This window comes from Bos indicus x Bos taurus, chromosome 3 (assembly GCF_003369695.1).
Source record: "Bos indicus x Bos taurus breed Angus x Brahman F1 hybrid chromosome 3, Bos_hybrid_MaternalHap_v2.0, whole genome shotgun sequence".
Taxonomy (NCBI): Eukaryota; Metazoa; Chordata; class Mammalia; order Artiodactyla; family Bovidae; genus Bos; species Bos indicus x Bos taurus.
The window spans coordinates 16,915,949-16,942,873 of NC_040078.1; the positions used below are offsets into that span (position 1 = coordinate 16,915,949).

General features: G+C 42.9%; 1 non-coding gene and 1 pseudogene across 1 annotated transcript; both read right to left on the minus strand.

The window, feature by feature from the left end:
- Positions 1–152: 152 nt before the first annotated feature.
- On the minus strand, positions 153–26,925 carry LOC113882892 (annotated as a pseudogene).
- TRNAS-GGA lies at positions 20,463–20,534 on the minus strand. Its single transcript has one exon. It is a non-coding gene; the product is annotated as a tRNA-Ser (tRNA).

Genomic DNA, 26,925 nt, shown 5'->3' on the forward strand with positions numbered 1-26,925 from the left:
TCACTCTGTGTGGTTTCAACACATGCCCACCTCCAAACACCCTCATTCACACAATCCCAACCATCTAAATGATGCAGTTGCTTCTGAAGACACTGGAATGTGGCCAGCGCATTTCCCTGGGAGATCAGTCTCTTGCTCTGTACCCCCAGCCCTCACCGCGTGTAGGGACCCAGGGTCAGGGTGTCTCTCTGGCCAGAGCGGGCAAGAGATTCCCCACCTTCATCAATTAGGTTGTTCCTCAGCAGAGGAATTATCCTTGGATATTGACAGTTTATATCGGCTATTCCATGCACCTGTGATTAGAGAGAAGAAAAGTGTGAGGCTGTTACCATCCTGTGTTCTGTGCACTAAGTCTTCTGGCATGCAATTTTTGTCCTCAGAAAATGAAAACTCTTTAAGCCAATGGTCCCAGAAGAAAACAGAGTGTACCCCTGTTAGAAGGGCTGGACTATTTCATGTAGGATCTCTGAGTTTCAACTTGACCAACAGTTACAAAATTCTTATTCAAAGGGGAAACATTTCTGCTGAGGAAAATACCTACTGTTATATGTAGTAATCGATGCAGTCTTTTTAAATGTCCTTTTGAATCAGGTCTGTGTTAATAATAGTTTTACCCTCAATATATCCCCCGCCAAGGCATTGTATACATAAGTGATAATGTATGTTGTCAGATTTCTATAACTGTGTTCAACTGAATTAAAAATAAAGAAATGAAGGAACACTCTTATCCCAGATAAAGACAGGTGCACTTACCTTTAGGCTACCCAGAGCCTGTTCCGCAGCTAAGGCATGTGGCAGCTCCTCCACCAGGTCTCCATGGGAGCTGGAGGGGCAAAGGGTCAAGACACTGATGAGGCTGTTCAGGAATCCCTCAGCGTTTTTTTTTCTCCTGATGGAAACATGGGGTGGAGTGTATGCTTAAAGGAGGTTAGTAACTATGGACTGAGCTGCCGTTGACTCATCCTCTTTGTTGGATGAAGGAGAGCAAAGGAGAGGAACAGGAAAGATATGAAACGGAGCTTCTGCATTTTAACTAATGAGAAGCTAACCAATGGGGAAAAAACAAACACTAAAATGCATGCTGGCTTTCCATGATAGGGACCCTTGACCCTCCTGCCTGTTTTGAGCTTCTGCTAAATCATCCATGTCTTCCCAGATCGCTGCCTCCCCAGGATCCACAGCTGCAGTTATTGTGCTTACTAAGTCGCCTATGAGACTTTGTTTTTGATTAAAAGCAAACTCTTTTAGGGGACTGTATTCAATCCTGCCTTTCCAAATAGATTTTATCAATCAAGTTTTATTTTTTCCCAGTCATTTTCCAAATAATGTGTGCATGTCCACTGAGTTAGTGGCTGTCCACACTCACAGAAGTCATACATTTAATCATCCAAGTAGCTCCAGAATGAGAGAAGTACCCCTTTTCTATCAGCAGCCATATTCTCCTGAAAGAAAAGTGGGGAATGAGAGAGTTAAGTCTTGGGTAGGTTGATAAGGAGTCCAGGGCCCCAGAAAAGGAGGAAGGGGTCTGGAGCCCTCAAGGGGGAGAATGGGGTCTGGGTCCCTCGAGAAGGAGAAAAGGACAAACTTTTTCCCTACATTCCTTTGTTTAGTCACATAAAACTTTTTTTTTTTTTTTTTAAGCCCAGAGCTAAAGATTACATGACAAAACAACATATCTTGCTCAATCAGTTCAGTTGCTCAGTCGTGTCTGACTGTGATCCCATGGACTGCAGCATGCCAGGCCTCCCTGTCCATCACCAACTCCCGGAGTCCATCCAAACCCATGTCCATTGAGTCGGTGATGCCATCCAACCACCTTAATCTCTGTCTTTCCCTTCTCCTCCTGCCTTCAATCTTTTCCAGCATCAGGGTCTTTCCCGATGAGTCAGTTCCTCGCATCAGGTGGCCAAAGTATTGGAGTTTCCAGCTTCAGCGTCAGTCCTTCAAATAAATATTCAGGACTGATTTCCTTTAGATTTGACTGGTTTGATCTTGCTGTCCAAGGGATTCTCAAGAGTATTCTGAAACATCACATGGTCCACTGGAGATGGGAATGGCAAACCAGTTCAGTATTCTTGCCTTGAGAACCCCATGAACAGCATGAAAATGCAAAAAGATATGACACTGAAAGATGAACTCCCCAGCTCAGTAGGTGTCCAATATACTACTGCAGAAGAGCAGAGAAATTGCTCCAGAAAGAATGAAGAGGCTGAGCCAAAGTGAAAACAATGCCCAGCTGTGGATTTGACTGGTGATGGAAGTAAAGTGTGATGCGCTAAAGAATGACATTGCGTAGGAACCTGGAATGTTAGGTCTACGGATCAAGGTAAATTGGAAGTGGTCAAACAGGAGATGGCAAGAGTGAATGTTGACATTTTAGGAATCAGTGAACTAAAATGGACTGGAACGGGCAAATTTAACTCAGATGACCATTATATCTACTACTGTGGGCAAGAATCCATGAGAAGAAATGGAGTAGCCCTCATAGTCAACAAAAGAGTCTGAAATGCAGTACTTGGGTGCAGTCTCAAAAATGACAGAATGATCTCTGTTCGTTTCCAAGGCAAACCATTCAATATCACAGTAATCCAAGTCTATGCTCTAACCAGTAACTCTGAAGAAGCTGAAGTTGAATGTGTCTATGAAGACCTACAAGACTGTTTAGAACTAACACTCAAAAAAGTAGTCCTTTTCATCATAGGGGACTGGAATTCAAAAGTAGGAAGTCAAGAAACACCAGGCTGCTGCTGCTGCTGCTAAGTTGATTCAGCCGTGTCCGACTCGTAACAGGCAAATTGGGCCTTGGAGTACAAAATGAAGCAGGGCAAAGGCTAACAGAGTTTTGCCAAGAGAACGCACTGGTCATAGCAAACACCCTCTTCCAACAACACAAGAGACAACTCTACATGTGGACCCCATCAGATAATCAGTTCTGAAATCTGATTACATTCTTTGCAGCCAAAGATGAAGAAGCTCTATACAGTTAGCAAAAACAAAACCAGGAGCTGACTGTGGCTCAGATCATGAACTCCTTATTGCCAAATTCAGACTTAAATTGAAGAAAGTATGGAAAACCACTAGACCATTCAGGTACGACATAAATCAAATCCCTTACAATTATACAGCAAAAGTGACAAATAGATTAAAGGGACTTCATCTGATAGACGGTGTGCCTGAAGAACTATGGACGGAGATCTGTAACATTGTACAGAAGGCAGTGATCAAAACCATCCCAAGGAAAAGAAATGCAAAAAGGCAAAATGGTTGTTGAAGAGGCCTTACAAATAGCTGAGACAAGAAGAGAAGTGAAAGGCAAAGGAGAAAAGGAAAAATATACTCATCAAAATGCAGAGTTCCAAAGAATAGCAAGGAGAGTTAAGCAAGCCTTCCTCAGTGATCAATGCAAAGAAATAGAGGAAAACAATAGAATCAGAAAACAAAAGAACAGGGTAGAAAGAATGCCCGCTTGCTAGTTTTTAGCAAGGTGTTGCATACGTTTTCAATGAAAAGCAAGGCATTATATACTTTTCCAATGCAAAGCAAGACGGAATATACTTGATCAGTGCAAAGAAATAGGGGAAAACAATAGAATGGGAAAGACTAGAGGTCTCTTCAAGAAAATTAGAGATATCAAGGGAACATTTCATGCAAAGATGGGCACAATAAAGGACAGAAATGGTATGGACTTAACAGAAGCAGAAAATATTAAGAGGTGGCAACGATACACAGAAGAGCTATACAAAAAAGATCTTCATGACGCAGATAACCATGATGGTGTGATCATTCACCTAGAGCCAGACATCCTGGAGTGTGAAGTAAAGTGGGCCTTAGGAAGTATCACTGAACAAAACTAGTGGTGATGGAATTCCAGTTGAGCTATTTCAAATCTTGAAAGATGATGACTGGTTTGATCTTGCTGTCTAAGGGATTCTCAAGAGTCTTCAGCACTGCAGTTCAAAACCATCAATTCTTCAGTGCTCAGCTTCCTTTATGGTCCAACCCTCACATCCATACATGACTACTGGAAAAAGCATAGCTTTGACTAGATAGACCTTAGTCAGTAAAGTAACATCTCTGCTTTTTAATATGCTGTCTAGGTTTGTCATAACTTTTCTCCATTAGCCTCCTATCCTTATCTGTTAGAGGGCAGTCAGAATGAAAACCACAATCACAGTAGTCACGTATGGATGTGAGAGTTGGACTATAAAGAAAGCTGAGGGCTGAAAAATTGATGCTTTTGAACTTTGTTGTTGGAGAAGACTCTTGAGAGTCCCTTGGACTGCTGCTGCTACTGCTAAGTCGCTTCAGTCGTGTCCGACTCTGTGTGACCCCATAGACAGCAGCCCACCAGGCTCCCCCATCCCTGGGATTCTCCAGGCAAGAACAATGGAGTGGCTTGCCATTTCCTTCTCCAATGCAGGAAAGTGAAAAGTGACAGTGAAGTCACCCAGTCGTGTCCGACTCTTAGCAATCCCATGGACTGTAGCTCACCAGGCTCCTCCATCCATAGGATTTTCCAGGCAAGAGTACTGGAGTGGGGTGCCAATGCCTTCTCCCCTTGGACTGCAAGGAGATCCAAACAGTCAGTCCTAAAGGAAATCAGGATATTCATTGGGAGGACTGATGCTGAAGCTGAAACTCCAATACTTTGGCCACCTGATGTGAAGAACAGATTAATTGGAAAAGACCCTGATGCTGGGATAAAAGTGAAGGCAGGAGGAGAAGGGGACGGCAGAGGATGAGATGGTTGAATGGCATCACTGACTCGATGCACATGAGTCTGAGCAAGCTCTGGGAATTGGTGATGGACAGGGATACCTGGCATGCTGCAGTCTATGGGGTCACAAAGAGTCAGACATGACTGAGCGACTGAACTGAATTGAACTGAACTTCTTCCAAGAAGCAAGTGTCTTTTAATTTCATGGCTGCAGTCATCATCTGCAGTGATCTTGGTGCCCAAGAAAATAAAGTCTGTTTCCATTGATTTCCCATCTATTGACCATGATGGGACTGGATGCCATGACTAATTTTTTGAATGTTGAGTTTTAAGCCAACTTTTCCACTCTCTTTCACTTTCATCAAGAGGCTCTTTAGTTCTTCTTCACTTTCTACCATAAGGGTGGTGTCATTTGTATATTCAAGGTTATTGATATTTCACCTGGCAATCTTGATTCCAGCTGTGGTTCATTCAGCCCAGCATTTCGCATGATGTACTCGGCCTATAAGTTAAATCAGCAGGGTGACAATATACAGCCTTGATGTACTCCTTTCCCAGTTTGGAACCAGTCTGTTGTTCCATGTCTGGTTCTAACTGTTGCTTCTTGACCTGCATATAGGTTTCTCAGAAGGCAGGTAAGGTGGTCTGGAATTCCCATCTCTCTAAGAATTTTCCCGTTTGTTGTGATCCACTCAGTCAAAGGCTTTATCATAGTCAATGAAGCAGAAGTAGTCATTTTTCTGGAATTCTCTTGATTTTTCTATGATCCAACAAATGTTGGCAACTTGCTTTCTGGTTCCTCTGCCTTTTCCAAATCCAGTTTGAGCATCTGGAAGTTCTCAGTTCACATACTGTTGAAGCCTGGCTTGGAGAATTTTGAGCATTACTTTACTAGCATGTGAGATATGTGCAATTGTGAGGTATTTTGAGCATTCTTTGGCATTGTCTTTCTTTCGGATTGGAATGAAAACTGACCTTTTCCAGTCTGGTGGCCACTGCTGACTTTTCCAAATTTGCTGGCATATTGAGTGCAGCACTTTCACAGCATCATCTTTCAGGATTTGAAATAGCTCAACTGGAATTCCATCACCTCCACTAGCTTTGTTTGTAGTGATGCTTCCTAAGGCCTACTTGACTTTGCACTCTAGGATGTCTGGCTCTAGGTGAATGATCACACCATTGTGGTCATCTGGGTCATGAAGATCTTTTTTATATAGTCTTCTGTGTATTCTTGCCAGCTCTTATTAATATTTTCTGCTTCTGTTAGGTCCATACCATTTCTTTCTTTATTGTGTCCATCTTTGCATGAACTCTTCCTTTAGTATGTCTAATTTTCTTGAGGAGATCTGTAGTCTTTCCAATTCTATTGTTTTCCCCTATTTCTTTGCACTGATCAAGTATATTCTGCCTTGCTTTGCACTGGAAAAGTATATAATGCATTGCTTTGCATTGAAAACGTATGTAACACCTTGCTAAAAACTAGCAAGTGGGCATTCTTTCTACCCCGTTCTGATGTCTATGTCAGAAGCTTTCTCTGTCTCTTTTATAGTTTAGTAAAACTCCATTACACAGAAAGCTCCTAGTGATCAAGCCTGGTCTCTGACCCTGGAACAAAATCCTCTCCTCCAGAGGTCACGAATCTCTGCACAGCACATGTCTCGCAGCCGTAACCTACAGTCTCCAGGTTGCATCCTGACCCTAAATCTCCTCTTTGCTTTCCCATAGCCACTTCACATGGCCACCACCCTCAGACACCAGAAAACTGGATGGCAGATAATGAAGATTCAGAGAACGAGAGCAAGAACATGCAGGTCATTTATTTCCTCTTCCATATTTAAAAAAATTTTTTTGTTTTTCTGGTTCATAGACTCTTTCTTATAAACCTTTCCCATCTCCTCTTTCCATCCTTTTATGATTATCCTTCCGGAGGACCTGTTCTCTTATAGGCACTTCGGATCCTGGGAGCTTATATAAAATCTATGAAATCTGTCTGCAGCCCTCTTCCCCCACTTTCTTAGCATTGCCTTGGCTCCTGACCTCAGGTCTGCACCATTGAACCTGGCTTTGTCACCATGAGTGACTTGAGCAGGAGTTGAGGCTGAAGTCAGTAGGTCTGGACCCATGCAGCTGAAGGGCCCCCATGAAGTTTGCACTGCCCTGGTCTATGCTATATGGATGCTTTCCTGCCCTGGGAGGCCTTGGACCTGCCTGCCTGATCTTTTCCTTCCAGATGTCAAAACATTCTCTGCTCATGTCCTTGAGGAAAGTTTTTGAGGATGTCAATGGTGATGATAAAGAAAAGGATCAGAAAGAGCAAGTGTGAACGTGCAGCCTGGGATGAAAAGATGAGGCAGACGAGGGCATGTGTGTCCATCACGTCCCCAACTCTCTTTCTGGTGTTTCGGAAACATTGGCAAAAACACTGGGGGCAGCTGTTGAATGTGACTACAAAAGTGGGAGACAAGAGGGTGGTAATAATCTATACAGATTTGAGGATGCCCTGAGCACATCTCCCCAGAGCACAGGTCCCCATCCACAGATGCCCCTGAGATTGTTGGGCTGGGTCCTCTGGCAGCTCTATGTTAGTAGGGAGGCTGGGGGGCACTGTGGGGTCACTGTGTGTATGAGTCCAGGAGCTGCTGTTCCAGCATGTTCTCTTTGAAGATCCTCACTGGCGGGTTCCTCATCTCCTTCTGCAGGACCCAGCTTTGCCCTCCCAACCCCCTAAAGGCATCAGGAAGCATCCCTAGTTCAAAATCAGCTGTAGTGAGAAGTTGGGGTGGACCCACCCTCCCTAGTCCTAGGCTCCTGGGAATAGAGTGGAGGAGACACAGGTGCCCAGAGCTCATTCAGGTAGGCAGTCACCTTGCAGCTCTGCATCCCTGTGGGTGCTCCTTGGTCCTGACGGTCCCAGCTAGCCTGAGAAGGAACCGAGCCTGGGGTCCCTCAGCCTCTGGAGCCCTGGGGGTCCTGGGTCACCTCAGGGCACCATTTCTCAACTGGAGTTGGAGGTTCCACAGATTCTTCTGTGTGTGTGTCCAACTCCAACTAAAGAAACAGCAGAAAGCAACTCAGTGCAGTGTGTACTTGGGATGCATGACAGAATTCAAGCTACCCACGTTCCTTTTATTTTTATTCCAATTCTTTCTGTTTTTTCTTTGTAAACCCAGACATGCTTCTGCTTATTTTTTTTTCTTGCACCCCTATATCCAGAGCAGCACTATTTACTAGAGCCAAGATAGAGAATCAACCAACAAGGCCAAAGACTGAAAAATGAAGATGAAGTGAGACAGCCAGATGCTGGAATACTCCTCACTCATAAAACAGAATTGTAAGGAGAGTGCAGAGAAAAAGAGAATGAGCCAGGCAGTCAGGCAAGAAAAGGGAAATTAATTAGAAGGAAACAAGAGGGTGACTGGCCCTTGAGGAGAACCAGCGTCCTCCCTTTCTGACGGGGTCTTTCTTATACCCCACCAATGAAAAGTTCTCTGAACGGATGGTTAATTTTTAGCCTATTGTTGAGTCCTGTGGTCATGTAGCCTGAGGTCTGGAATCTGGTGGTCTTTTAGCTTTGAGAAGGTAGTAACCAGTGAGAAAACAGAATGTCGTTTGGGCAATTTTTGGTCAGTCTCAAGGGTCACTGTGATTTTATTCTTTGTTGGGAGGTCAACATAACGAGCCATCTTAACAGTGAGCCCCCATGTGGGGTCTATGAGTCCTTTACCCTCACAGACAAGAAATGTGAATCTGTATTAGATAATCCACAAGGAATATTCTTTTCTCTCCTTCCATCCTTACTTCCTTGCACAGATACACAGACATCTGTAACTCTAGGAGGTAATCCACAGTAATTGTCTCCTAAGTTTTTTCTATGTATACACAGAAAAGTATAACTGAGATAGATAATTCAGAAGGACCTGATGTTCAGCATTCTTCTCACTCTTCTATGGCAAAAAAAAAATAAAAAAATAAAAAGAGAGAGAGCGATATCCCACCCCATAAATACGTATGCCTGAGTCAGGAGGCTGTATCTGCTTATTTTAATTAGATAAAATTAGCAAGGAGATTAAGGTAAAAGAAGAAATGAAAAATATTTAAATGTTCAGTAGAATTAAAAAAAAATTAATCGAACAATGAGGTACAAGAAGGAATACAACACAGACACATCTGAAACATTCCTTGGATTTCATATGAGTTAAACCAGTCTCCATGGCAAATAGATGGGGAAACAGTGTCAGACTTTATTTTTCTGGGCTCCAAAATCACTGCAGATGGTGATTGCAGCCATGAAATTAAAAGACGCTTACTCCTTGGAAGGAAAGTTATGACCAACCTAGATAGCATATTAAAAAGCAGAGACATTACTTTGCCAACAAAGGTCCATCTAGTCAAGGCTATGGTTTTTCCAGTGGTCATGTATGGATGTGAGAGTTGGACTATAAAGAAAGCTGAGCACCGAAGAATTGATGCTTTTGAACTGTGGTGTTGGAGAAGACTCTTGAGAGTCCCTTGGACTGCAAGGAGATCCAACCAGTCCATCCTAAAGGAGATCAGTCCTGAGTGTTCATTGGAAGGATTGATGTTGAAGCTGAAACTCCGATACTTTGGCCACTTGATGCGAAGAGCTGACTCATTTGAAAAGACCCTGATGCTGGGAAAGATTGAGAGCAGGAGGGGAAGGGGACGACAGAGGATGAGATGGTTGGATGGCATCACCGACTCAATGGACATGGGTTTGGCTGGACGCCGCGAGTTGGTGATGGACAGGGAGGCCTGGCATGCTGTGGTTCATGGGGTCGCAGACAGTTGCACACGACTGAGCGACTGAACTGAAATGAAACCAGTCTCCAGACTAGGGGAAGAAGAACTCTCTTCCTCACCATCTTTAATTGTAGATTCGGGGGATGTGGAAGAACATTCTCCAGAAACAACTTCCTTCTCCTTCTCTTCAGATGTCACCAAGAATAAAGAATCAGTAAGTATCATTCCAAATGGCCCACAGTACATCCAATTCAAACCACTCACCTGTTTCCTGTCCAAATTTATTTGCAAGCTCTCCGGAGATTTTTCCCCTTTTCATTTTATTTTTCTCCCTACTCTCTCTCCCCATTGAGCCAACAGGCCAATGAGGCCAATCAGAAAACCACACCAACAACACGCTCCAGCCCCTGTGGATTTTCCAGGGGCAAAGACTTCCCAGGTCTTTCTTGTTTGCATCTGTTACGAACAAGTGGTTACTTGATAACACAGACGTACATAGGTGTGCTCTTGCATTCCCCACGGCCCCCAATTTTTGGTTTCTTTTTCCTTTTTGCAGAAAATGCAAACAAAAGAAAAACAAGGTTTTCTACTGAAGGTACATCTCTTCTTCAATATGAAGACATTAATTGAATTGATTGGATCCCCCATGCAGTGGTCAGCAAGGTCTTTTGGCAACTGACAGAACATCTTGAGTCTCAGGAGCTGGGGTTTGTTTGAAGAAACTTCCCTACACAAGTCATGAGCAAAGGGAGATAGATGTGTGGGGAGGGAGAGGGCTCGTGGGGAGGAGGACGAAAGGAGAAAAGAAAAGAACATCATTGGTGAGGAAGAAAATGAGAAACTGCTTCTGTTTCTCCCCCCAACCTCCTTCCCTATTTTCTTGCCGAAGGATGACTCCAGCCCACCTGGGGTGTGAGCTGAGTTCACTCTTGGGGTCTTCGATGCATACTGTTTTGTGTTCACTTCCACTGAACATCACCTTTGTGTATTTTTATCATTACATATTTGGTTCCCAAGGCATCTTAATTGTGTATCAGTCACTGAGAAATGAAGGCTGCCTATTAGGAAAGGTCCAGCTTATTCTTTGTTATGAGAATGCATTTCTTAGGTGAGAAGTCAGTCTCTCCAGAATATTCCACAGTGGTCAACTTCTGGTTCCCCCTTGAGCCCGGTCCTTTTCCCTCCTCTCCTCCCCACAGAAAACAAGAGTTGTCATGTCATTGCCATTGGTGACTGACTTATCTGGACCCTCATAGATAGAATGCTGTTCAGAACCATCTTCTGATGACCTGCCGAGGTGACCCTTTTTCTCAGGAGGTCTTCTGATGTCATCTGGGTGACCAGCTGGAGGGATGTGAAGCTGGCAGTGAGGAAGCTGTCCCTGTACTGGACCATCTTGATGGCACTGAGCCAGTCATCCACGGTGGTGACGGCCGTGAAGTCTGGGATGGAGCAGTGGAGCAGGGGCTGGGAAGGCACGGTGGTGATAGTAGCCACAGTCTTGAGGATGGCCAGGTTCCGGATCATCTTGTCCAGGGTATTGACAATCTCTGCAAAGCAGGGCTGGCTGTTACGGTCCTTCTGCCAATAGTCCAGCATGAGCTGGTGTAGAGCAGCCGGGCAGTCCATGGGCGGGGGCAGCCCGTAGTCCTGCTCAATGGCATTGATGATATCTTGGTTGGACCTGTCCCAGAAGGGTCTCTTTCCAAACGACATGACTTCCCACATGACAATCCCATAGCGCCAGAGGACTGGCAGATGTGAACTTCCAGTAGGCGATGGCCTCCAGAGCCATCCATTTCACAGGGATGTTGCCTCTCAAGGACCTGGTGTGGGTGGGATCTGAGGCGTCATCCTGGAGGTAGTGGGAAAGGCCAAAGTTGGACACCTTGCACACCAAGTGACTGTTGATCAGAATGTTCCTTGCAGCCAGGTCCGGATGCATGTAGTTCATCTCCACCAGGTACTTCATACTCACGGCGATGCATCCCTACCAGCTGGATCACCATGAACTGTCTGTAATTTGCCTGAGGAAAGAATCCAAAGCACCAGTCTCTGTGAACTCTGTGATGATCAAGACTGGCCGGCTCTTGGTGACCACATCCTTCAGATGAATGATGTTGGGATGGTCAAACTGCCCCATGATGCTCGCCTCGCTCAGGAAGTCCTGTCACTGCTTATCTGAGTACCCAGCCTTCAGCATCTTGATGGCCACATAGATTTCCCTCTTGCCCGGAAGTTTCCAACGCCCCTTGTGCACCTCTACAAACTCTCCTGCTCTGATGACCTCTTCGCAGTACACAGCTTCTTTGCTGTAAGCACATTTCCTGCTGCAGGCAATGGACATGGCCAACATGAACACCACCCCAGCTGCCATCGAATACCATGCCAGGCCGCAGGCCATTGATCCGTACAGTGTTGGTCTGGCTCCTGGCTGTGGAGGAGTTGAACTTACTGTGTTCCTTCTCACAGTACCGGATCTCATATTCCAGGATGATGCCATTGGGCTGCTCGAGCTGTGGCCATGACATGATGCTCCTCATGGTGGCACTGACCTGTGCATGAGGGAAACAGTGGAAGGGATGAAGCCTTAGACTTCTGTCTCCATCGTCTTCTCAGTCTGCGCCTTGTTCTCCTGTGGGTAACTTCAAGGTCCACCTGAACATCATACACTCACCCCCCAAACCCACAATTCTTCTATTTTTTATTCCAATTCTGTCATTAATAACATATAACTTGTTTTATTACAGTTTAAAAAACAGTCTTCTGTAAACTTTAATGTTGCAATACACTAAACATATACAATATATATTTTTATTAAAATAGCAATTAATACTTTAAAACCATAAACGTCAGGAGAGTTTGGCTGGGGGTTAGAAAGGATTATTACGGGAATTAGAGACTACTGGTGTCTGTCCATTTCTGATATACAGATCTCAAGAGCAGTTATATTGAGTGTAGGATGGGTGGGCAGGTTCCCCCACTCCTGTGGCATCTGACTTCTTGCTCCTCCCAGGGCCCCAGGGGAGGGGGGACTTGGCCTTTTAGTCCAAGATCCCAGAGCCCCCCATTTCTCTGTCTGAGTCTCACTGTCCAGGGGACCTGTCAGTTGAAGGCTGCTGGCCAGATACCCAGGTGGAATTACTCCTGTGGGACCTTTCTAGACACTCCCTGCTGCTGCTGCTAAGTCGCTTCAGTCATGTCTGACTCTGTGCGACCCCATAGACGGCAACCCACTAGGCTCCTCTGTCCCTGGGATTCTCCAGGCAAGAATACTGGAGAGACACTCCCTACTAACAGACAACTCCCTCAGCAAAGAGCAGCAAACAGACCCAGTGTCTTGTGGACTGACCCCCGGGGACATCAGGACCCAAGGTCATGTCCAGATCCTGAGGCTGTGCTTGCGTCGTGCACACCCTGTCCAGAAAACCCCCTTCTGTCTGACTCTGCACCTCCCTAAGGACTCCATCACCTGTGTTTGTGTTGCAGGTCTGGTCTCAATCCTGGACTCCAGGCTGGGCCTCTGAGAGGATGGAGCCTACAGGCCATCAGGAGCCTTATCTGGACAAACATTGAGAGAGGGCTCACTGCTCATCTCCTGAGGCCCGTATTTAGTACAAGCTCAGTTGTTTGGTCGTATAGATTTAGTTTTAGTATTATCTACAGTTTTTTTTTCTATTATGTGTATTTATATTCGATATGTTCAGTTATGTATGTTTGTTCTATAGTTAAAGTTTTTTATATTAAAATTTATTTATCCATCTAGTTGCCTTTAAATTGATTTTCCGTAAAATCAAACACACATAAGACAGCACTCTGAAAGGAGGTAGAACTCAGTGGATAATTATAAGGCAGTCACCCTAGCATCCGCTCCCTCTCTCATGTAATGCTCATTCATCTCGTTTGAGTAAGGAACTGTAAATTTAGTATCCATCATCTATCCTTGTGTCTGTCTTTCAAAGGATTCTGTTTTCTGAAGTCTGTTTTTCCCATTAGTCAAGGCAATGTTATTACCTTAGGTCTTTCATGATGACTTGGATGTGTGGACTTTTGATACCCAATCATTTTGTCTGGAAAGGAATTCACACATCATCGTGTCTCTCCTTGAGTATCTTAACTGTGTTGCCCTGTTTACTTCTGACACAGGGTATTTCTCTCCATAAAGGTTGATAAAATTCTAATTTTTGTTTCCTTATATGTCACTTGTTCTTTTATTCTAGATATCCAGAGGCCTTTTGTTTTTCTTTAAAGCCCAATAATATTTCCAGAACATCCTTGGCTATTAGTCATTGCAAGTTAATTCTCATAGTTCTGTTTAATAAACAGTTTCAAACTTTTTTTTACTTTCAGAACAATTTGTATGATAATGTTTAGTATTTGCTTTCCATCTTGGCTTTGATTTTTTTCCCGTTTATTCCAATCATTCATATATCAGATCTATCTTCCACTTTTGACACATTCATCAAATAGCTTTCAATTTTTTTGCTATATTTATTTTCCAGAAATTTTTATTCAATAGGGTTTAAGAATTTCCTTCATACCCTCTACATTCTTATAATACATTTTTATTATATTTCTCTTAATTTGAAATTTATCTACAATGATATTTTCAATGTTTTATTAATCTTTGGAGCAATGTGCATTCATTTTTGAGTTGTTTAATCCTGATCTACGATATACTTTCCTATTTTGAATCTTTTCTTCAAAATTTCAATCTTTATTATTAAACATGTCATTATTCATGAAAAAGAATCATTGCACCCATGGAGAATTTGCTAGAGATTTGTGTAGGGCTTGCTTATTTCTTAGTTCTTTGTACTTTTTAAAAATTGAAGTGTAATTCACTTACAACAATGATAGTTCCAGGCGCCCATCATAATGATTTAATATTTCTGTAGATTACAAATGATCCCCACAATAATTCTAGTTACATCTGCAAGCAAACTTATATTATTGACTATAGTCTCCATGCTGTATATTTCAACTCCTTACTCATTTATTTGTAACTGAAAGCTTGTAAGTCTCAATTTCCCTTTCCAATTTCTTTTATTATCTCTCCTCTCTGGCAATCACATTTGTTCTCTGTATCTATGACTCTTTTTCTGTTTTCTTATGTGTACTGTGAATTTTGTTTTAATGATTCCACATACAAGTGAAACTGTACTATATTTGTCCTTCTCACTCTTATTTCACTTAGTGTAATACACTCTATGTTCTTTCATGTCACAAATGGCAAGATTTCATTCCATTTTTATGGCTGAGTAGCATTCCATTGTGGAGAAGGCGATGGCACCGCACTCCAGTACTCTTGCCTGGAAAATCCCATGGGTGGAGGAACCTGGTGGGCTGCAGTCCATGAGGTCGCTGGGAGTCGGACATGACTGAGCGACTTCACTTTCAGTTTTCACTTTCGTGCATTGGAGAAGGAAATGGCAATCCATTCCAGTGTTCTTGCCTGGAGAATCCCAGGGACGGGGTAGACTGGTAGGCTGCCGTCTATGGGGTCACACAGAGTCGGACACGACTGAAGCGACTTAGCAGCATCAGCATTCCATTGAATGTATGTACTACATCTTCTTTATCCATTTATCTGCTGGTGGACATTTAGGGCTCTTGTATATCTTGGCTTGGCTTTTTAAATAATGTTGCAGGGAACATAGAGGTATCTATGTCTTTTGAAATTACTGTTCTTATTTGCTGAAGAAAAATACCTAGAATTGGAATAGCTGGATACTATGGCATTTCTAATTTTCACTTTTTTGAGGAAATCCCATACTTAAGATAGCTCATAATAATGCGTCTTTGTACACTTTGACTCATGCTGTACATACAACAAAAATTCCTGTTTTCTTTACTATATATTGGTTCTTAAAGGCAGAGAAATTCTTAGAACACATCTTTTTTCCCCCTGATCCTTATACATAATTTTCAGTAATTAGAATTATGTTTGTCTTTTTCCTCATGTTTTGAAGATGCTTCACAATTCCTATAAATAAAGTTGGTATTTTCTATAATCATGAATTATTGAGGGCCACTGAATGGGATACATAAAGAACTGGAAAAGAAAATTTAATAAAAATAATTTTGATTACAAAGCACATTTGTTCCTATGTTAATGGATTGTTTGATAAGATATAGGCTGGGATGCAGAATTATGGAAAAAGGAGACACAGAAAGTGTGGGAATGCATGAAAGGGCACACTTCTCTGCAAAAATAGAAAATATAATTCTGTATCAATGGTGGAAAGTGAATTTTCCCCAGGAAAAGATTTAACTCCAATATAGTAAACTTAAAATTTGTTTTCAGTTTTTGACAGTTTTCCTTTTTGGTAGAAAAAATGTTAGTGCTAACTTGCATGTGTGTGTGTGCTCAGTCCCATCCGACTCTTTGCCACCCTCTGGACTGCAGCCCACCGGGCTCCTCTGTCCATGGGAATTCCCGGGCAAGAATCTGGACTGGGTTACCATTTTCATCCTCCAGGTGATCTTTCCAACCCAAGGTTTGAACTCTAGTCTCCTTGTGCTGCAGGCAGATTCTTTACCACTGAGCCAACTGGGAAGCCCCGCTTAACTTTCATGGTTGATGTTATTTTGCTGGTTCAGTTTACAAAATTATTTGCAAACTTCATTGAAACTAACTGCACTGTCACCTTATTAGCCAAGAGGACATGAAAGTGAAAAAAGTGTTACACAGTCATGTCAGACTCTTTATGACCCCATAGACTGTAGCCTGCCAGGCTCCTCTGTCCATGGGACTGTCCCTGCAAGGAAAATCGTGGGTGTGCCTTATGAAGGGAAGAGGGGCCAAGATTAAAATGCGCTTCAAGTGAGAGACGATGGGGCATTAGACTACCAATCTGGAGAAGCATCGATGGATTTAAGAGAGATTTATCGGAAGATGATTTCTTCTCTAGGCAGCCTAGCCAGTAACCACAATCACTCCATCCTCCCCTCACCGTGACCTATGCATTTTGAATCACTTTTACATTTAGGCATACTGCATCAGAAAAGGTATTTATGGGGTTACCATAACCCTTATATCTAATTAATAATTCTCATCAATTTTTCTCCTTTTACCCATGCTTCATTTTTCTTCATAGTCCTCACAAGGAATTCAGTCACTTTATAATGCATGTTTGTTTGCTTATCTGTTTGTCAGTGTTCCCTGCAATTGTTTTGAAAGCAAGATGTGACTCCTTGGCTCACTGCTAGATCCCAGCTTGAGCAGCACTGCTACACCTTGCTTAGGAAACAGCACCTCAAACGGTGCAACCACAGGCTGCATCTCAAAAGACAGGTAAGAAGAGGCACTGGGGGATGATAACTCATCCCAACCAGAGGCTGGTAAGATGCAGCTGCACCACCGCCAAGGCCTCACTGTGCCTGCCTGGAAGAGCTCTTCACCATCGTCAGCGCTGGTGGACGCTGACTCTGACTTTCTGACCACTTGCGCTGTGCCTTTACCTCTTGTCAGGATGGCATCATTTTGGTTCACTGGAAACTCTGGTGACAAAAGTACTCAAAAGCCATTCACCGAAATTGCTTTTAGTTCCTAGTATTCCATAGTTAGCACATGAGTATGGAAGGAAGCCAGAGGTGATTTGTGAGTGGGTCCTCTCTGCTCAGAGCACCAGGTCTTCCCTAGACAGGAGGCAGATGCAGGGACACCACAGCAGCCCTTCCCTGCAGCCCAGAGACTGCAATCACGCTACCTTGCTAACTGAAGAAAAAGTTTCAGTTTCCTTAGAAATTCATACAAAAAGTTCATTTTTCTGCTTAGAGTTGTTAACCATAGAAATGCATCATGTTCTTGCAGACAAACCTTTGGTAACAAATTTGTGTGAGTGTGTGTGTGAATCATTCAGTCATGTCTGACTCTTTGTGACCCCAGGGATTGTATCCTGCCAGGCTCCTCTGTCCATGGAATTCTCCAGGCAAGAATACTGGAGTGGGTTGCCATTCGCTTCTCCAGGGGAACTTCTGGACCCAGGGATAGAATCTGGGTTTCCTAAATTACAAGTGGATTCTTTATAATCTGAGCCACCAGGGAAGCCCAACAAGAGTATACCTTTATTCAAACATCAAGCCTTTGAAAAGACAACCAAACAATAATCAAACAGACTCCTCTGTCCTCCTCTATCCTCCAGATTTTGTTGAAATTCATTTCCACTGAGTCAGTAATTCTATCTAACCATCTCATCCTCTGCTGCCAGCTTCTCCTTTTGTCTTCAATCTTTCCCAGCATCAGGATCTTTTCTAATGAGTCAGATCTTCACATCAGGTAGCCAAAGTATTGGAGCTTCAGCTTCAGCAACAGTCCTTTCAATGAATATTCAGGGTTGATTTCCTTTAGGATTGATTGGTTTGATCTTGCAGTCCAAAGGACTCTCAAGAGCACCACAGTTCAAAAACATCAATTCTTTGGCAGTCAGCCTTCTTTATGGTTCAACCTTCACATCCATACATGACTAATGGAAAAACCATAGCTGTGACTACACAGACCTTTGTCATCACAGTGATGTCTCTGCTTTTTAATATGCTGTCTAGGTTTGTCATAGCTTTCCTTACAAGGACCAAGCGTCTTTTAATTTCATGGCTGCAGTCACCATCCATGGTGATTTTGCAGCCCAAGAAAATAAAATCTGTCACTGCTCCCATTTTTTCCCCTGAAGTGATTGGACCAGATGCCATGCTTTTAGTTTTTCTAAGATCACTCTTTTCTTTCTCCCTCATCAAGAGGCTTTTTCATTTCTCTTCACTTTCTGCCCCTTCATGGTTCACAGCCTTGTCATAGCAAGGGGGCTTGCATGACTCAATGAAGCTATGAGGCCTACCAGGCAGGGCCACCCAAAATGGATGGGTCATAGTGAAGAGTTCTGACATAAGCTCCAGTGGTCCACTGGAGGAGGAAATGGCAACTCACTCCAGTATTTTTGCCACAAGAACCGCATGAATAGTATGAAAAGGTAAAAAGAAATGATATTGGAAGATGAGCCCCTCAGGTCAGAAAGTGTCCAGTATGCTACTGGTGAAGAGCAAGGGGAAATTACTAATAGCTCCAGAAAGAATGAAAGGGCTGGGTCAGAGCAGAAACACTCAGTTGTGGATGTGTCTGGTGGTGAAAGTAAAATCCAATGCTATAAAGAACAATATTGCATAGGAACTTGGAAGTTTAGGTCCATGAATCAAGGTAAATTGGGCATGGTCAAGCAGGAGATGGCAAGATTGAACATTGACATTTTAGGAATCAGTGAACTAAAATGGATGGAAATGGACAAATTTAATTCAGATGACTATTATATCTACTACTGTGGGCAAGAATCCCTTAGAAGAAATGGAGTAGCCCTCATAGTCAGCAAGAGTTCAAAAGCAGTATTGGGTGCAACCTCAGAAACAACAAAGTGATCTCAGTTCATTTCCAGGCAAACCATTCAACATCACAGTAATCCAAGTCTATGCCCCAACCACTGATGCCTAAGAAGCTGAAGTTGACCAGTTCTTTGAAGACCTACAACACCTTCAAGAACTAACATTAAAAAAAAAAAAAAAAAAAAAAAAGGATATGTCTTTTTCATCATAGGGAATTGGAATGCAAAAGCAGGAAGTTAAGAGATACCCAGAATAACAGGCAGGTTTGACCTTGGAGTAAAAAATGAATCAGGCCAAAGGCTAACAAAGTTTTGTCATGACAATATGCTGGTCATAGCAAACACCCTCTTCCAACAACACAAGAAATGACTGCACATGAACATCACCAGATAGTCAACACCGAAATTATACTGGTTATGTTCTTTGCAGCCAAAGATGGAGAAGCTCCATACAGTCATCAAAAGCAAGACCTGGAGCTGACTATGTCTCAGATCATTGGCTCCTTATTGCAAAACCCAGGCTTAAATTGAAGAAAGTAGGAAAAATCACTAGACCATTCAGGTATGACCTAAATCAAATCCTTTATGATTATACAGTGAAGGTAACAAATAGATTCAAGGGATTAGATCTGGTAGACAGAGTGCCTGAAGAACTATGGACAGAAGTTAGTAACATTGTACAGGAGGCAGTGACCAAAACCATCCTGAAAAAAAGAAACGCAAGAAGGCAAAGTGATTGTCTGAGGAGGCTTTACAAATAGCTGAGGAAAGAAGAGAAGTGAAAAGCAAAGGAAAAAGGGAAAGGTGTACCCAACTGAATGCAGAGTTCTAGAGAACAGCAAGGAGAGATAAGAAGGTCTTCTTCAATGAACAATGCAAAAAAATAGAGGCAGACAAAAGGATGAGAAAGACTAGAGATCTCTTCTAGAAAATCGGAGGAAAAATATGAAGGAAACATTTCATGTAAGGATGGGCATGATAAAGAACAAATGGTAAGGACCTAACAGAAGCAGAAGAGATTAAGAAGAGGTAGAAAAAAAAAAAACACAGAATAACTATACACACACAAAAAAAGGTCTTAATGACCCTGATAACCACAATGGTGTGGTCACTCACCTAGAGCCAAATATCCTGGAATGTGAAGTAAAGTGAGTCTTAAGAAGAATTATTACTAACAAAGCTAGTGGAAGTGATGAAATTCTAGCTGAGCTGTTTCAAATCCTAAAAGATGATGCTGTGATACTGCTGCACTCAATCTGTCAGGAAATTTAGAAAACTCAGCAGTGGCCTCAGAACTGGAAAAGATCAGTTTTCATTCCAGCCCAGAGAAAGGCAATGCCAAAAAATGGTCAAATTACTGTATAATTTCACCCATTTCACATGATAGCAAGGTTATGCTGAAAATCCTTCAAGCTAGGCTTCAGTAGCACATAAACTGAGAACTTTCAGATGTACAAGCTGGGTTTAGATAAGGTAGAGGAAAGTGAAAGTAAAGTCGCTCAGTCCTGTCCGACTCTTTGCGACCCCATGGACTGTAGCCTACCAGGCTCCTCCATCCATGGGATTCTCCAGGCAAGAGTACTGGAGTGGGTTGCCATTTCCTTCTCCAGGGGATCTTCCCAACCCAGGGATCGAACCTGGGTCTCCCGCATTCCAGGCAGACGCTTTAACCTCTGAGCCACCAGGGAAGCCCAAGGTAGAGGAACCAAACATCAAATGGCCAGCATTCATTGGATCATAATGAAAGCAAGGGAATTCCATAAAAACATCTGCTTCATTGACTGTGCTGAAGTCTATGACTGTGTGGATCACAACAAACTGTGGGAAATTCTTAAAGAGATGGGAATACCAGATCACCTTACCTGTCTCCTGAGAAACCTGTATGCCGGTAAAGAAGCAACAGTTAGAATCAGACATGGAACAACTGACAGGTTCAAAACTGGCAAAGGAGTACGTCAAGGCTGTTTATTGTCACTTGGCTAATTAACTTCTATGCAGAATACATTATGGGCTTCCCTGGTAGCTCAGCTCGTAAAGAATCCACCTGCAATGCAGGAAACCCCAATTCAATTCCTGGTCTGGAAGATACCCTGGAGAAGAGATAGGCTACCCACTCCAGTATTCTTGGGCTTCCCCGGTAGCTCAGAGGGTAAAGAATATGCCTGCAATGTGGGAAACCTAGGTTCGATCTCGGGGCTGGAAGATCCTCTGAAGGAAGGCATGGCAAACTACTCCAGTATTGTTGCCTGGAGAATCCCCATGGACAGAGGAACCTGGCAGGCTACAGTCCATGGTGTCACAAAGAGTCAGACATGACTGAGCGCCTAAGCATAGCACAGAGTACATTATGCAAAATGCCAAGCGGGATGAATCACAGGCTGGAATCAAGATTACCAAGAAAAGTACCAACAACCTCAGAAACGCAGGTGATACCACTCTAATGGCAGAAAGTGAAGAGGAACTAAAGAACCTCTTGATGAGGGTGCAATAGGAGAGTGAAAAGCTGGCTTCAAACTCAATATTTTATACATAGTAGTGTATATATGTCAATCCCAATTTCCCAATATAATTGGGAAGTATATATTGGGAAAAAATATATATTATTTCACCTCCCCTCCTTACCACTTCGATGTCCATAAGTTTTCTCTACATCTGTCTCTCTATTTCTGCTTTGTGAATAGTTCATCTGTGCCATTTTTCTAGATTCTGTATATAAGTGATATTATTATATGATATTTGTTTTTCTGTTTCTGACTTACTTCACTCTGTATAACAGGCTCTAGGTCTATCCACGTCTCTGCAAATGGCACTGTTTCATTCCTTTAAATGGGTGAATAATATTCTATTATATACACCAAATCTTCTTTACCCACTCCTCTGTTGATGGACATTTAGGTTGCTTCCAGTCCTAGCTGTTGTAAATTGTGCTGCAATGAACATTGTGGTGCATGTGTCCTTTTGAATTACTTTCTCCAGGTATATGCCCAGGAGTGGGATTGCTGAGTCATATGATAATTCTATTTTTAGTTTTTTGAGGCATCTCCATGCTGTTCTCCATAGTGGCTGTACCAATTTACATTCCCACCAACAGTACAGAAGGGTTCCCTTTTCTCCACGTCCTCTCCAGGATTTGTTGTTTGTAGATTTTTTTACAGCAGCCATTCTCACCAGTGTAAGGTAATACCTCTTTGTAGTTTTGATTTGCATCTCACTATTAGTAATGTTGCTGAGCACCGAAGAATTGATGCTTTTGAACTATGGTGTTGGAGAAGACTCTTGAGTGTCCCTTGGACTGCAAGGAGATCCAACAAGTCCATTCTAAAGGAGATCAGTCCTGGTGAAACTCCAATACTTTGGCCATCTGATGCGAAGAGCTGACTCATTGGATAAGACCCTGATGTTGGGAAAGATTGAAGGCAGGTAGGTATTGGGGGCAGGAGGAGAAGGGGACGACAGAGGATGAGATGGCTGGATGGCATCACTGACTCGATGGACGTGAGTCTGAGTGAACTCCGGGAGTTGGTGATGGACAGGGAGGCCTGGAGCGCTGCGGTTCATGGGGTCGCAAAGAGTTGGACACGACTGAGTGACTGAACTGAACTGAATTAGTAATGCTGAGCATATTTTCATGTGTTTGTTGGCTATCTTTATGTCTTCTTTGGAGAAATGTCTATTTAGATCTTCCACCCATTTTTTTCATTGGCTTGTTTGTTTTTTTGATATTGATATACATGAGCTGTTTGTATATTTTGGAGATTAATCCCTCATCAGTTGCTTCATTTGTAAATATTTTCCCCCATCCTGAGGGTTGCTTTCATTTGTTTATGGCTTCCCTTGCTGTGCAAAAGCTTTTAAGGCCATTTTAACAATATTAATTCTTCCAATCCAAGAGCATGCAATATAATTCCATTTCTTTGAGTCACCTTCAATTTTCTTTATTAATGTTTTATAGTTCTCAGCATTTAAGTCTTTCACTTCCTTGGTGAGGTTTAGTCTTAAGTATTTTATTTTGGGTGTTTCAATTTTTAAAGGTTTTTTTTTTAATATTTGTTTTCTGACATTTCATTATTGGTGTTAAGAAATGCAACCAATTAGACAGAACCAATCAGCTTTTACTCTATCCCATGCCACCCCAGCCCTATCCCCCGGAGTGAATGATTCAGAAGTCTGTGTTCCTTAGAGCTGAGAGATAATAGAAAGTATACATTGGTCTCTGCCCCCTGTTTCTGGCACAGAGCTCCTCAAACCCTTGCATTAGAAACATCTTTTGTTCTAATTCTTGGTCTTTGACCCTGACTCAGGGTGCCGGGGTCCAGCCCCGGTGGATCCAGGGAATTCAAAGCGGGGACAGCGCCAGTGAGGATCAGGAAACAATTGCTTAATTAAACATTAATTAAGGATATAAAAAGTGGTGAAATAAGGATAGCTCAGCAAAGAAATTCAGTGGAGAAAAGAGGCTGAATAACTTGGTTTACATGGAAAGCTAATAAAATTCCAAGGCAAGGAATTTACGTCACCTATGTAGGCCGCAGGCGTCCTCCCGTTCTCCTGAAGGAGAGGAGACATTAAGGCCTCCTCGGTCAGATCTTAGAAGCCCAGGTATAATTAGTAGGCTTGATGAGCCTCCACGCTCCAGATGGGAATTCAGCCAGAAGGTGAGAGAAAGAACGACATGGGGAGACCAAGTTCCGGTGAACAAGGCCCGCACTTTATTTCCCAAAGTAGTTTTTATACCTTAAGTTGTGCATAGAGGATAATGGGGGAAGGGGTAGAGTCATGCAAGGACAGCAGTCCTTGATCCTAATCGAAGCCAGGCTTTCTTCCTGCAAACTTACCATATGCAAAAGTTTAAGTGAATTACATCATCTTCTGGCCAAGAGGCCTGTTAACACTTTATGATCCTTTCTTCAGAAAACTTATTTTTCTCTAAAGGTGATCATTCTAAAGTCAGGTGCCACCCTCCAAAAGCATTAGATAAAGTTGCATTCCTATAGGGCAAAGGTGTGGTGGGCTATAACAAGAAAAGAATTAACTCAAGGGTCCCAGGTTACAAACATTAAAGCTACTACTTACATTCCTATACATCAATTATATTAATCAATACACTCCCAGGGACACAGTAGGTAAGGGATATGGAAACTTAGCAGCAAACATTGGCCCAACAAGTGAAAAACCCTTCACCAATACAATTTATAATCAATCTTTTAACTGCTCAAAGGAATCTGTATTTAGACAGTTTAGAACATCTCATGCCTCTCACAGTTGGGAGGCTCTGAACAATCACATGTGGCCGGAAGAACCTATTCAGGCAGGCTTGAGGACTTCCAAAGGAGTTTGTAGGTTGAAACACTCTTGTCATGCCCAGGAACTTTATTAACTGGAGCTGTAAGTTAACTCTTTTTCAGAGAAAGGTAGTGGGGGACAGCCCCCTGTAAAGTCAGAGGTGTAGGTTTGAGCACAAAGCAGTGAAGTGGGCAGACTCTGGTTTTGGGGGTAGATGCTCGAGAATTTCCAGGGGGACTCCTGAGGCTCGATCCTGCCTTTGCGTATGCCAAGCCTCCTTCCTCATTACCTTTGCCACGGGCGGAGTTCCTCACGCTGGCTCCCGGCAACAGGGCATTGAAACCCTTGTACTCTCCTGGGTGATGGGAGTGTCACTTTAAAGAAGTGACTCTGGGTGGGCTGCTCATTGAGGGTTGGTCACCGAAATGACTAAGCCATGATTAGAAGCTTGAAATTTTCAGTTCTTCCCTCATTCTCTTAAGAAGAGAGAAGTACTGAAAATGGAGTTAAAGATCCATCATCCCAAGTGATGAAGACTCCATAAAATCCCAAAAATAAAGGATTTGGAGGGCTTCCAGGAGGTATAGGAGAGGGGCACAGCCAAAGAGGGCATGGAAGCTTCATTCTTCTGCTTCTATCCCCAAAACATGATTTTATGCAAAGCTTGGTGGTAAGCATTGGGAAAAGATTCAGTTCAGTTTAGTCACTCAGTCGTGTCCGACTCTTTGCGACCCCATGAACTGCAGCAGGCCAGGCTTCCCTGTCTATCACCAACTCCCAGAGTCCACCCAAAGCCAGGTCCATTGAGTCAGTGATGTCATCCAACCATCCCATCCTCTGTCATCCGCTACTCCTCCTGCCTTCAATCTTTCCCAGCATCAGGGTCTTTTCCAATGAGTCTTTTTCCAAAGAGTCAGCTCTTCCCATCAGGTGGCCAAAGTATTGGAGTTTCAGCCTCAACATCAGTCCTTCCAATGAACATCCAGGACTGATCTCTTTTAGGATGGACTGGTTGGATCTCCTTGCAGTCCAAGGGACTCTCAAGAGTCTTCTCCAACACCACAGTTCAAAAGCATCAATTCTTCTGCACTCAGCTTTCTTTATAGTCCAACTCTCACATCCATATATGACTACTGGAAAAACCATAGCCTTGACTAGACGGACCTTTGTTGGCGAAGTAATAATGTCTCTGCTTTTTAATATGCTGTCTAGGTTGGTCATAACTTTTCTTCCAAGGAGTAAGCATCTTTTAATTTCATGGCTGAAGTCACCATCTGCAGTGATTTTGGAGTCCAGAAAAATAAAGCCTGACACTGTTTCCACTGTTTCCCCATCTATTTGCTATGAAGTGATGGGACCAGATGCCATGATCTTAGCTTTCTGAATGTTGAGCTTTAAGCCAACTTTTTCACTCTCCTCTTTCACTTTCATCAAGAGGCTCTTTAGTTCTTCTTCACTTTCTGCCATAAGGGTGGTATCATCTGCATATCTGAGGTTATTGATATTTCTCTCAGCAATCTTGATTCCTGCTTGTGCTTCATCCAGCCCAGCATTTCTCATGATGTACTCTGCATAGAAGTTAAATAAGTAGGGTGACAATATACAGCCTTGATGTATTCCTTTTCCTATTTGGAACCAGTCTGTTGTTCCATGTCCAGTTCTAACTGTTGCCTCCTGACCTGCATACAGGTTTCTCAAGAGTCAGGTCGGGTGGTCTGGTATTCCCATCTCTTTCAGAATTTTCCACAGTTTATTGTGATCCACACAGTCAAAGGCTTTGGCATAGTCAGTAAAGCAGAAATAGATGTTTTTCTGGAACTCTCTTGTTTTTTCCACGTTCCAGCGGATGTTGCCAATTTGATCTTTGGTTCCTCTGTGTTTTCTAAAACCAGGTTGAACATCTGGAAGTTCATGGTTCACGTATTGTTGAAGCCTGGCTTGGAGAATTTTGAGCATTACTTTACTAGCGTGTGAGATGAGTGCAATTGTGCGGTAGTTTGAGCACTGTTTGGCGTTGCCTTTCTTTGGGATTGGAATGAAAACTGCCCTTTGCCAGTCCTGTGGCCACTGCTGAGTTTTCCAAATTTGCTGGCATATTGAGTGCAGCACTTTCACAGCATCCTCCTTTAGGATTTGAAATAGCTCAACTGGAATTCCATCACACCCACTAGCTTTGTTCGTAGTGATGCTTCCTAAGGCCCACTTGATTTCACATTCCAGGATGTCTGGCTTTAAGTGAGTGATCACACCATCGTGCTTATCTGGGTGGTGAAGATCTTTTTTGCACAGTTCTTCTGTGTATTCTTGCCACCTTTTCTTAATATCTTCTGCTTCTGTTAACTCCATGAAGAGATTAGAGTATAAATAAATAAGAAGAATATAAATTAGAGTATAGATAAATTCAGAAGCTTTCACTACCAGAAGACACAGCTGCAAAAATTAAAATTTGCTGATTGGTGCTCACATGGAAACCAGCAAAGACATCCCAGCAACCCTGGAGAAACCTCATGTGACAACTGTGTGTGACACTCAGTAGCACCACCAAGCAGAAGCTAAAGAAAGAGAAAATCAAATATCTCCGCTCAGGGCAGGAATCTCCCACTGGGTCTATGATTGGCACCAGCAGAATAGGAACAGTGCTGTCTGTAGATGAGAATCTCAGGGAGCCTTCTGGGAATGGACCCCACCACTTCCTCCCACTCTCCAGCTTCAGCCTAGATGTGCCAGGCTTACCTTTAAGAGACTAGGAAGCAGATCAGGAATGATCTTTGCAAATTTGAGTGGATTCTCCACCAT